General features: G+C 34.8%; 1 long non-coding RNA gene across 2 annotated transcripts; it reads left to right on the forward strand.

Moving 5' to 3' along the window:
- Positions 1-238: 238 nt before the first annotated feature.
- On the forward strand, positions 239-3,009 carry LOC145058479 (uncharacterized). Of its 2 annotated transcripts, XR_013686405.1 has the most exons (5): positions 239-460; positions 1,707-1,748; positions 1,850-2,030; positions 2,219-2,683; positions 2,764-3,009. It is a non-coding gene; the product is annotated as an uncharacterized LOC145058479 (long non-coding RNA). The 2 variants fall into 2 exon arrangements; XR_013686404.1 differs by having other exon boundaries at positions 1,707-2,030.
- The last annotated feature ends 7,608 nt before the right edge of the window (positions 3,010-10,617 follow it).

Raw genomic sequence — 10,617 nt, forward strand, 5'->3', positions numbered from 1 at the left:
AAAATATTATCTTGTTAATGCAACTCAGCAATTTCCTGCAGATGTCGGTCAAGTTTATCCACATTCAGTGGTGCATGTATGATTCTTTTACGTTTTTTTGGTAAACTTGTTATATGTAGAAAAAGGGAAAATACATGAGGAAACTGTTATGCAAGATGGTATGATATCTTTTCTTTTTGCATCATAATAACATAACATGCCTTCATTCTGTTAATAAATTGTTTACATAGGTGTAGTATGTAAACTATTTATTAACAAATAAACAAATCAATATGAAAACCTCTCAAATATAAGTAAAATGTTGGTTGATATTTTTTTTTTCTTGTTTTCGAAGAGTGGGTTAGCTTGAATGAGGCAAAGAGATCTGATACAGTGGTATGTGGGTCAACAGAATGAGAACAACTACAACTCCATGGAAGAGGCAAAGGCTGAAGTCACCAAGATCGAAGCTATCATAGAGGTAATGAAATCCTTTGTAAAACTACATTGTTGTAGTTAGTTCATCATAATTATGCATAATAAATATAAAAAAATAATCTGTTGAATTAGTGAATTAGGGGTTAGGGTTTATGTGGTAAAAAATCTGTTGAATTAGTAAATACGAAAAATCTATCTGTTATAGAATCCATTTAAGATTCTCATGAAAATTTGTGGGACGAATCGAGATGAAACGATAATGTAATAAATTGTTTATGTGGTAAAAACAAAATAACTTTAAAATTGGTTTTTCTGACTTAGGAACAAATAAAACGTTTTTTATACGTTTTGAAGTAAATAAAGTAAATCATGTTTTGATAGAAATAGATATCTGTTATATACCTTCACCTTTTGAGTTTTGATCAATCACATTATAAAATATTGTTGTAGTTCATTATGTTTCTATATTTTATAATTTTATCAAATAGCATTTAAGATATTTAACTTTAGATGAATCAAGTTTTAGGAAAAAAATAATATAACCAGCGGCCGACAATTCATTATTTGACCTTAAAAAAGCTATATTAATTAGCCTAATCAAAGATTAGTATTTTTTAGGCAAAATACATAAATTTCAATATATTTTGGTTCTTTTTATAGTGTAACTATTATGTTTTTCTTTAATAAATAAAAATCATTCAAGTCTGATAATTTTCTATGTCGACTATTTTGACCTTCATTGACCTCTTATAGCATGTTAACACGGTCATAGTTTAACAGAAGTTTTATCAACATTTATAGTGATCACTTTCATCTATTATAGTAGGTCCACATGGTTGATAAAAATATTTTTTTGTCACCAAAGTAAAATATGATAGTCGTAAAACATTAAAAATGATCAAAATATAACGACTTTTACATAATTCATCATAATTAAGCATCATTAACATCTTTGCTCCCACTTAAGGAGTGTTAGATATAGTATTTAACTATTTATAGAACATGGCTACGTGAGATCTTTACGTTATTAAATTAAATTTCCTATCTAGGTTGTATGTTATTTATAAAATGTGGGCCTAACCTCAAAATAGAAACAAAACCTGAAAACATTTACTAGATCTGATTACTACATGTGACAGCCAAAAGATGGGAACTTGCATTTTTGTATTTGGAGTAGATAATGCAAGGTTGTATATGTCACTGTGTTCTTGTATTTACAGTTTCTATGTGGTGATCTTGCATCAAGCTATATTCTTTTCTAGTAGTTATCATTGCAATATTTGTTTCAGCTGCTGTTGTCCAATTGAAAACCATTGCTGGCACGCTTTCAGGTGATGAAACTTTATCGAGTTCTAATGTACAAAAGGTTGGTGTTTTACAAAAAGTACTTGTACATGTGGTTTCAATTTTATGTGGGTTTATCAATTTACAGCTAAATATATATGGAAAAGCTCAGATAGACGTTGACAACTTGGAGGATAGTATTGAAAAGATGGCCACAACTCCAGAACCTTTCATTGATTCAAGGGATCCTCTTTCTGAAAAAAGATTGCAGTGGCATCAGAAGGCGGTCATATCAGTGATGGAAGCTGGTGGTCTTAATTTGTTAGTAGGTAATGTATGCATCTTCAGATTTACTTTGAATATCTGAGATAAATAAAAATGGGCTATTTATTGGTCACTTTCATTTTTTCCTGAATTTAATGCTTTCCATGAATCTTTTCTGCTTGCCCTGTTAATTTGCGCTTTTAAATTAGGCTTTTTGTTTGAAGGGAACTAATCTATTTAATGGTGTTTTCAGAGCTGTTGTGGGTGGTTAGACGATTAAGTGTTCACTAATTTTTTTTAAACAAAATCAAGAAACTGTGAGATCTGTTTTGGATGTTCTTTTGGAGATAACAAAATTCTGTGAACTTTATCTCACAGAAATAGTCTTAGATGATGAAAGTGAGGTATTATAATTTATATATTTACTTATATTGTGGGTCCCATTTAAACATCAATCAAGATTAAATCATAAATTTGGTAATTATTAATTTTTTTGTTAACTTGTTGGCTAATTGATGCTATTATTTGTTGCAGAAAAAGGTTTTAATTGCATTAGAAAATGCTGAGATTTTTACATTGGGTGGTTTGGTTAAAGACAAGGTAAGAAGTAAAACTAACATTCCTTGTTTGATATGTATATGTGTGTTTGTGTAGGCTGGTGTCAAAAAGCTTACAGATGTTCACTTTTCCCTCATTTGACCACTCACATTTGGCACAAGTATTTGCAACTAACATTCCTTGTTTGATTCTTCTATTAATTATATTAGCATATTAATTTTTTGACTTTTATTTTATCAGGTCACAAGAATTATCGGAGCAGGGGTTCATTAGTGTTACAGAATTATGAAAGGCAAGATGCAACTCTACTTAGTTGGAATTTGATGTTTATCATCTTTGTGTATATCTTTTTAGTTTGTATAGCATTACTTTGTAGAAGGTGTCCCTAGATACCCAATGTAGTATTAGGTTATATAATTAGGGAAAACATCTTAATAACAACGTACAATTAGATCCCCTTAATATCAGTGTATTACAATTTTTTGACACGATGTTATTGGATGAATTTGATTGTTTTCGTATATATTTGTTTGCATTTTTTTGTATTATAAGTAAATGAGTATCGTAAATACGCGTCGTAAATGCATATTGTAAATGGTTACTGAAGTTTATGACACGCAAATGTGTGTCATCTTCATTTATGACAGGGGCTTCCTTGATATGCATTGCGTGTCATAAACACGTGCATCGTAAGGTTACGACACACAAATGCGTGTCGTCATCCTTTATGACATGGCCTTCCTTGATACGCATTGCATGTCATAAATGTGCGTCGTAAATAGACGACGCGTAAAAGCGCGACGTCTCTCGTTATGACATGGCCTTCCTTGACACGCATTTGCGCGTCGTCTGAGCGTTTTACGACACGCGTTGCGTGTCATAAAAGGCTGTTTTTCTAGTAGCGCGGATGCGCTTAATAGTGAATGTCAAAATCCTAGCAGATGCGCTAAATAGTAAATGTCATAATACTAGCAGATAAGCTTATAGGATAATCCTAGCAGATGTGCTTATAGGATAAGGTCGGCAGATGCGCCAAATAAAGAATGTCATAATACTAGCAGATGCGCTTATAGGATAATCCTGGCAGATGAGCTTATTGGATAAGGTCGGCAGATGCGCCAAATAGAGAATGACATAATACTAGCAGATGTGATTATAGGATAATCCTGACAGATGCGCCAAATAGAGAATGTCATAATACGAGCAGATGCGCTTATAGGATAATACTAGCAGATGCGCTTAAAGAATAACGTCGACAGATGCGCCTAAATGATAATATTTGCAGATGCGCCTTATGTAACAGTGGAATTTGTGTCTATTCCTTAAAGTCAATCTTTAGGAATGAATGAAGGATAGGTGATTCTTAGGGTAAATCTTTAAGAAATAAAGAAGACAGTGGGGGTGGGTAATTGGGTTGATGGTTTGATGATTAAATATAATATAATATTTTATTGTTGGTTGAAAACCCTATATGCTCACCATGCTCCCAAGCCTGACCCACTCAGTTTTCTTTGCATTACAGGTAATGGCACAAGAGTATAACTTGGTGGACTTGACGAGAGATTTTGGATTATAGATCAGTAGTTATAAATAACTGTTGTAAGGTCTATTTTATACTGTTTATGCTTTTGGTCTGTATCGGAACTTGACACCCCGGGATTTTGTTATTTAATGAAAATACACTTCTTCAAGGAAAGTTTTGATAGATTCTTATCATATTTTGTTTTGGGAACAAATTCCACAACTCTTTTAATCAAAGGATTACTCTGATTTTATAAAACAAAGCATAGACAAATTGGTCTTTTCTGGCCATGATTTTGGGAATGTCACATTTGGTATTAGAGCATTAGTTTAAGCGAACTAGGAATTTATAGGATTTCTAGACTTAAACTTAGAATGCTAATTGATGATTGTGAGATTAGAGTCTACCATATTTTAGACACGAGCACTAGTACATTTTAGGAAAGATGCCTAAAATGCTTTTATGTGCTAAATGCTATATGTTTGCCATATATGAAATTGTTTGTTCAGATCTATGGTCTGTTGCCGACCGGATCTGGAAACCTTATGTGTTCAGGATTCTAAGCGTATGACTATGATATTAGAACTAGCATGTAAATATTTCGGAGTGATAAGGAGATTTATACGTCTATCGTAAATAAAGCTTTCTTATCTTAAATTCTCGCCTAAGTACATCGAACGTTTTCTTGGGTGTACAAAACATTATGGTGAAGACTCATAGAGAATTGAGTAAACAGAGGAACTGAAAGGCTTATGATAGTGAATGACACCTATCGGAAGATATCGTAAGAGTGGTATCCTGCCTTTAGAATATGTCTGATAAAATGACGGAACGTTTAGAGGAGTATGGTACGTCTGAGGTACACCTTCGATTGGCAGGATGGTGGAAGGATTGGTGTAATTCTTGAAATTGTCCCATTGTCTGGAATTTCCATCACCAACCGACTTGAAGTAGAATTGATGATTGAAGATACGCATGGAAGAAGTCCTAGTAGAGTCTAGGAAAATTTTTATGATTAATTGAACACATTCGTATGTGTTAATTTTTCTTTTGTGATTTTAAGACTTGGGGACTGCGAGACAATACTTGGGACGATTATGAGTAGGTGTGAATAGTAGTAGAGATCTATACTACTGGAAGCACAGGACTCATGCTTGGACCAAGGAAAGTTACAAGGTTACCAAGAAGCTAGTGATTTGTCTCGTTTTATTCAAGTATGTCATTACCATTGTTTCGGTAGTGACTAAGAAGATGATTGATATGCTGACCCTAGCAGTCATATCAAATTGAGTCCGACTACGATGAGTTTGTTATGTGGTTCATAGAACCAAGTTCGTGGTAGTATCTGACTCAAGTCAGAAGATTGAAATCAATGCCATCGATACCATCGCGCTCGTTGTTAAGGAAGCTTGTAGCTAGAAATGCTAAATGTAAATATGTGATTATATCACATTAGAATATGAAGGAAGGTATATTCCATTCTGGAATTTGACTCTAAGAGACTTGAGTCTAAGCGTTGCATCATATGATGAGAGGTCATTAGAACATGACCCATCAGTCTGTTACAATAGATAAAGGAAAGTAGTTATCCTAAGAAGAAGAAGGAGTCCTCAATAAGGATTTATTTTGTAACTCGAAGGTTACGATTGAAAGTCCAACATAATACGAAGAGCAGATGCAAGATTGAGCACTACCTGCTATCGAGAAGTCCAAGAGTTAAATACTCTTTCGAGAAAACATAGAAATTACAGTTATTACCTAGGATGAAGAGATAACGTATGGAATCATTATACAAGTCCTATTTCGTTGATGATTCCGGGACGTAATCATCCTAAAGGGGAGATAATTGTAACGCCCGTAGATCCAGGCTAGTCAATTTAGAGACAATGAACATCAAAAATGACTTTTTGATGGAAGTTTATTTAGAAGGATTAATCTTAACTAAGTTGTAGTATATGTTACAAGGATTCCGTACATATAAAGAACGCCGAAATCCGAGTTATAACGAAGAAGTTATGACATGTCGAAGTTTTGCGACAAAACTGACACGACACAACGCGAAGTAAATAGTGAATTTATGTTAGAGCGTTATTTGGCATTAGTGATCTAAATGAAAGTCGTAGAATACGTTAAACCGAGAGCGTGCATAAAAAGAATGTCCAAATCTGACTTCGTATGAGGAAGTTATGATTTTTCGAAGTTTCAGCATTAGCAGTATGTAGCCCGAAGTTCGAATATGAGATCGAGTGATTTCTAGCCGAAACGATCTAAACGAGAATCGAAGATCTTATCAATAGTAGTCCAATGGTAAAAAGACAGACGAAAACGAACGTCGGGCGAAGAAGTTATGGATTTCTAACGGAGTTTTCCTGTGCTGACCTACTAAAAATAATATAATAAAAATAAAGTCAAAATTAGCCGACGAAGTCTAAATGAGAGTTGTAGAGAATAAGTTCACCTAAGCGTGGATATAAAGAACGTTGAAAACAGAGTTCGTATGAGAAAGTTATGAATGTATGAAGTTCGGGGCGCGAAACCCCAAAACTGTCAGAGTTCACGACGTGAATACAGTGTTCACGACGTGAACTCAGTATTTATGACTTCTGGAGCCTGACAGACGCAAGTTGCGATGATGCACCTGATGACTATTGAACTCACGACGTGAATATTTGAGATTCACGACGTGAATCCAGAAAAATGGCCCTATAAATAGAATTCAAGGGGCAGCCGAGTTTGGTTGCTCAATCTCTTCTCTCCCAATCCCGATACCCTCTCTAAGCCCTATTTTAACCCTCGAAGCCCTGGTATAATCCCGAGACCCGAAGCAAGTCCCGAAGCCCGAAGATCCCGAGAAGAAAAGAGTTTCCGAGCCGAAGCTCTGCCCGCGAGAAGCCCGGTGTGCGAAGTGATCCCGGTTTCACCGAAGAAGTACTACTGTTAGAGGCGTAGTGCCGTCCGATCATCTTCTGATCAAGTGAGTATATAGTCCTTTTCATAAACACGATTTTAATAAAAGTATTGTTTGAATGTATTAAGTATATGTTTGGTGTGAGTGTGTAGTTACTTTCTTCTACCGCATAGATATGAAGTATTTGCTATGAAATACTTGCTATGTGTTTATACGTTGTTTGTTTACTTGAGATGGATGTTGAATGAATGTTTTATATAGGTTTTTAAATGATTTAAACTATATATGTAATTTTATATCTACGAATATATCGGGTAAAACATGGGTAGATAAGTGATGATAGATGTTATAGATAATCTTAGCAGATGCGCTTAGTAGTAAATGTCATAATCTTAGCAGATGCGCTTAATAGTGAATGTCATAATCCTAGCAGATGCGCTAAATAGTAAATGTCATAACACTAGCAGATAAGCTTATATGATAATCATGATAGATGCGCTTATAGGATAAGGTCGGCAGATGTGCCAAATAGAGAATGTCATAATACTAGCAGATGCGCTTATAGGATAATCTTGGCAGATGCGCTTATAGGATAAGGTCGGCAGATGCGCCAAATAGGGAATGTCATAATACTAGCAGATGCGCTTATAGGATAATCCTGACAGATGCGCCTCTAGGATAAGGTCGGCATATGCGCCAAATAGAGAATGTCAGAATACTAGCAGATGCGCTTATAGGATAATACTAGCAGATGTGCTTAAAGGATAACGTCGACAGATGTGCCTAAATGATAATATTTGCAGATGTGCCTAATAGATATCATTTGCAGTTGTGCCTTATGTAACAGTGGAATTTGTGTCTATTCCTTAAAGTTAATCTTTAGGAATGAATGAATGAAGGATAGGTGATTCTTAGGGTAAATCCTTAAGAAATAAAGGAGACAATGGGGGTGGGTAATTGGGTTGATGGTTTGATGATTAAATATAATATAATATTTTATTGTGGGTTGAAAACCCTATATGCTCACCAGGCTCCCAAGCCTGACCCACTCAGTTTTATTTGCATTACAGTTAATGGCACAAGAGTATAAGTTGGTGGATTTGACGAGAGATTTTGGATTATAGATCAGTAGTTATAAATAATTGTTGTAAGGTCTATTTTATACTGTTTATGCTTTTGGTCTGTATCGGAACATGACACCCCGAAATTTTGTTATTTAATGAAAATACACTTCTTCAAGAAAAGTTTTGATAGATTCTTATCATATTTTGTTTTGGGAACAAATTTCGCAACTCTTTTAATCAAAGGATTACTCTGATTTTATAAAACAAAGCATAAACAATTCCGTCTTTTCTGGCCGTGATTTTGGGGATGTCATAATACCTTTTGATGGAGCTTGATGTCTTGAATCTTTAAGAGCTTAGTGCCTCAAGTGTTGCACCTCAAATGGAATCACACAACACCAAGAACCATTGGAATAACTAGAGAATAAGGACACTTGCACCATATCGGTTTTTCCCTCTTCTTTACTATACACTAGTACCCATTTCATGAACTAGAGACCTCTTTATATAGTGTTGAGGATTAGGGTTACATTCATGTAAACCCTAATACCCATGACCTTTAATTTCCATAGGATCCATGGGTTAAACACTCCATGGACTATCCATGAAAGCTTAGCCCAACATAAATGATCTTGGCCCACCATATATATATATATATATATATATATATATATATATATATATATATATATATATATATATGTATACACACACACACACACACACACACACATATATATATATATATATATATATATATATATATATATATATAAGAGTTCATATTTAATTAGTTCCTTTTTGATCAGTAAATTAATTCTTGATCAATACTAATTAAATAATATGATTTAATATTAATATATTAGAACTTATAATATATTAATATAAATCACTTAGTATCCTTTTTCTCAATTTGTCTATCCAATTGTTCCGATGCCATGCAACCCAAATGGACCATGCCAAATCGGGTCAAGTACATACCAATTATAGTTATGAACTTAGACACTAATCCAACAATCTCCCACTTGGATAAGTCTAAAACTATTATTGCATATGACTCTAAAACTCGACTCACAATCGTGCTCTTAAAGCTGCTGCCGAACTCTGACCTAGTCGAATGACTTGTCCATTAGATAAAGGATCATATATTCCTCCCTTCTAGATATCATATAGACTGAGACATGGATTATAATCATTCTTGAAGGGTCCGAAAGGTGTTGCGTCTTGGGCTCGCTCTTTAGTCCATTTTGTCTCCGGATTAGGCCTGTCCATTCGTGAGTTATTTCTAGGGTTTAGCATTTATAGATGCTTGCATGCATCTTAGTACGTAAGATTTGGAAGTCGATTATTTAAAAAGATATTATCTTTATCGTTTGTAACCCTAATAGCCTCTACAATGGAAGTTCTTTATCGAGCTCTGCTGAGGCTTGAATCTATTGAATCGTTCAACATATTTTGATTCATTCTTGTGCTTGATATTACTGTTTAACGTTTCTGTGATTAACCTGTTCAAAGATCTAAACGATCAAATAGTTCCTTAACTCTTCAATTGGTATTAGAGCAGTAGACTGTGTAATTCATACACATCTCTTCTGTGAAAGAAGTGATTAGGGTTTATTCCGCATTTATTGATATTTATTGAGCCGTAACTCCATAATTGATGTATCTCATTATTTATTCATCTTGTCCTAATATTACGTATTACAAAGTCTGATCTTATAACAGGTGTATACGATCAAGCATGGGCGATTCTCAATCTAATCCCATTAACATCTCAAATAGTATAGGATCTACAACCAAGATTCCAATTCTCTACACTAAAGATTACGAGGTTTGGACGCACCACTTTGAAGACTACGTCATTGGATCTAAAGATAATGGGTATTTGACATGGGAAGCTATTATATCTGGCCCATTTGCTCATTTAGGAACATCCAGAATCATTAAAACTCAAAAGGAGTATAATGATTTGTTGAAAGATGTGAAAGATGTTGCTCAGGACGAAAAGGAGAAGTTTCAGTGGAACATTAAGGCATTGAGACTAATTCGATTCGCTTTTCAATCTGACACGTTTAGATTGGTGAGTTCTTGCAGTACAACAAAGGAAATCTGGGATCGGCTGCGAGAGCTGTATTCCACGGATGAAGATCTGGAGTACTCAATTCAGACCTTACTTCTATCTTAATTTGGAGAGTTCAAGCAGAATCCTGATGAGTCTGTTACGCAGACATTTGATCGCTTCAATCATCTTCTCAACAAGATGATCAAACATGATATTGAAAGGAAGCTCATCGAACAGAAGGTCACTTTTCTGAATGGTCTACGATCCGAATGGAGAGTTATTGTGTCAACGGTTAAAGCACACGAGCAGTTCAAATCATACTCGCTGGCGAAACTGGTGGGGATTCTAAAATCCCAAGAAAAGACAGTGCTGCAAGAGAAAAGCGTGGTTTCAAATCTGGGGTCTCTGGCGCTTCTGTCCAAGGGTAAAAGTGTAGAAGAAGACGAAGGGGATCTAAATCTGGGAGATCACGATCTGACAGCCGAAGACTATGCTATGATGGTGTCAAATCCTAGAAGGTTCATCAAGAAAAAGTTCC

Source organism: Lactuca serriola, chromosome 6 (assembly GCF_051521515.1).
Source record: "Lactuca serriola cultivar US96UC23 chromosome 6, Lser_US96UC23_V15, whole genome shotgun sequence".
Lineage (NCBI taxonomy): Eukaryota > Viridiplantae > Streptophyta > Magnoliopsida > Asterales > Asteraceae > Lactuca > Lactuca serriola.